The sequence below is a fragment of the Glandiceps talaboti genome, chromosome 18 (genome assembly GCF_964340395.1).
Source record: "Glandiceps talaboti chromosome 18, keGlaTala1.1, whole genome shotgun sequence".
NCBI classification, from domain to species: domain Eukaryota; kingdom Metazoa; phylum Hemichordata; class Enteropneusta; family Spengelidae; genus Glandiceps; species Glandiceps talaboti.
This window is the reverse complement of record NC_135566.1, coordinates 7,240,286-7,242,755: the sequence shown is the minus strand read 5'-3', so window position 1 is coordinate 7,242,755 and position 2,470 is coordinate 7,240,286. Positions and strand designations below refer to the sequence as shown.

Below are 2,470 nucleotides of genomic sequence, written 5' to 3'. Positions count from 1 at the left end.
TTCCTACTTAAACAAAATAAATTATGTGAATTTTTCTATACTGCTACTGAGTTGATCAAGACAATGTGTTATGATGCACATTGTTGTAAAATGATATATTCAAGTACATGGAATTCGGATAACTTGTCAACAATACATCAATCCCAAAAAAATGTACATGCCTGTCGTACAATGACTAGATACGTCAATGTATATTCAAGTACTAGTATATGGAATAACTTGTCAACAACGCACCCATCCAAAAAAATCAAGGTATATGGCATGGCTGTCGTACAATGACTAGATATAGGTGAGAGATCATGGAAAGAAAGTGGCTCTTAACTTACGAAATTATATACATGTACGGTTTGTGACTTTATAAATTGCCACAACCCAAATTGTCAGCTTTAAGGTCAGAAAGTCTGTTATACACAAAATATATATCATATTTGTCAATTGTGATAGTGTTTGGTTTACGTAGTAAGTTCGTGTCTTAAAGACCAGAGAAGGCAGCATCTATCCAGATTTGAACAGTAGAACTGCAACCTGACCGAGGTAAAAGTAGATAAAATGCTTGGTCTCATGTGTCACATAACTACCGAAGTTCCGGCCGACGATGCAATGCCAGGTTGGGTTGTACTTTTTGTCGAATTCCTTCTTGATGTAGGCAGCAATGTCCTTCTCAATGTTGAACTTTTCCATAGCCTGTATTGCACAGTCGACAGCATCTTGCTGCATCTCCTCGGACATATCAGCATTCTTGATAACTGCTTTCCTGTCAGACATGGTTGCTGTTGGTGAAATTAAAGTTTAAAAACTTGACTGAAAACTTTATTATGATCAAGAAACATGTTACTATGGCAACTGCAAGTTTTCTAACAATCTCGCCACCTTATGAATTTCAGAACTGAATAGAGATAATTATGCAAATTTAAATTGACAGATTGTGTGTTCAGGTTGTGTTTGACGACGCAAAATATAAACGTCAAACATGCTAGAAATTCAAAGTAAATGACTTGTTTCCCTCTCGAAAGTTTATCAACCACAAACTCAATATTTATATCTCTCAGGTCAGATTTGTTTTGTATATGTTGTGCAATTGCGAACAATAGCCACTTCAGGTATCAGATGATAGTGATGTCACTCAATTGAGAAAGTGTTGAGTATTACTCAGTCGCTTTCATACATATTAAAATTGGGACGTTATTACTCAAGGCATCTCCTTTTATTTCACTTGTTTCTTACCTGTTTGTAAAATTAAAAGAAGATCAATAAATAAGCAAACGACGAATTTCCTTCTTGATGCTCATCTTTTTAGGCTATATGTATATCTAGTTTTGAAGTGAAAGTAGCGACCGAGGAGAGGCAATTTAAAGTTTACATGTACCTGCCTGCGCTGCCAGTCAAGGTACCACATTTGTGCTGATTGGTTTACTGGTTTTATTTCCCCATTCTCATTAGTCAAAAAAATTCAAAGCAAGTAACTTTTTTTTCGAAATTTAATCAAGCACAAACTTAATATTTATATCTCCCAGGTCACGTGATGTGTGTCGGTCGACATGTGTCGTGTCTTGAATGAGAAAGTTTGGTGTGTGATTGGCAGTCTAGTCATAGGTACATTTTGACGTTATTATACTCAAGGCATCGTATAGTTCACGATTGTGTCTTACCTGTTTGTACTTTGGTTCAAGATCAACAAATAGACAAACGATGGATTTCCTTCTTGTCCTGATGCTCTTCTTGTTGGCTCTCAAGTGAGGATGTACAGCGCGATAACACGGCTGTGCATCTTGCTACCTGGATACTATGTTTGTGTTGATTGGGTTACTGCTTTTTTGTCCTATTCTCATTGGTCGAAAGTAGCGTTCTTCGTCCGTAGTCTATATCAACCAGCGGCGTCCCTGTGTGATAAACATTGATTCGTGTAAATTCAAGCATACCTTTCTTTCAATTAGATGCCAGATGGTATTTTCCACCGGCGTAATATATCATCCCACAATGCAACGTTATGGGTTAAGGGTTAAAAGTCACATGTACGTACATGTCTAGACTGGCAAGTCAAGTTATTTATTACATGATATTACCATTCGTTAATATTCACGCAGAACGTGTTTTTGACCACTAGCGTAGAAGTTTATTAGAACACATAATACTGATAATAATCCCCAGAGGAATTACTCTAGGTTACAAAGCTCAGATGAAATAAATAAAATAAAATAAAATTGTCTCATATGTGAAGATATATATCGTATATTATTATCATTAAAGGATATAAATATGAAACAATTCGATAAATTTTCAAAGGTAGGAGCATACGTTTTAATCGTTTTAATTAATGTTGTTTCTATGATGGGAAGATACTAAGTATTTATTTGATTTACAAAATAGACATGTTTTTAAATGCCTTCCCTTAGATTGTGAATGCCCAATCTGAAACGACACAATAGTTTACGTAACTCATTGCGACTTACCGCCAATTGTTATGAAACTT

The 2,470-nt window shown here is 35.5% G+C and overlaps 1 pseudogene across 1 annotated transcript; it reads right to left on the bottom strand.

Annotated features, from left to right (window-relative positions):
* On the bottom strand, positions 1–1,770 carry LOC144449404 (dynein light chain 2, cytoplasmic pseudogene; annotated as a pseudogene). Its single transcript, XR_013482163.1, has 2 exons — positions 1,650–1,770; positions 1–770 (listed from the first exon to the last, which is right to left on the bottom strand). The product of XR_013482163.1 is annotated as a dynein light chain 2, cytoplasmic pseudogene (transcript).
* Between the last annotated feature and the right edge of the window lie 700 nt (positions 1,771–2,470).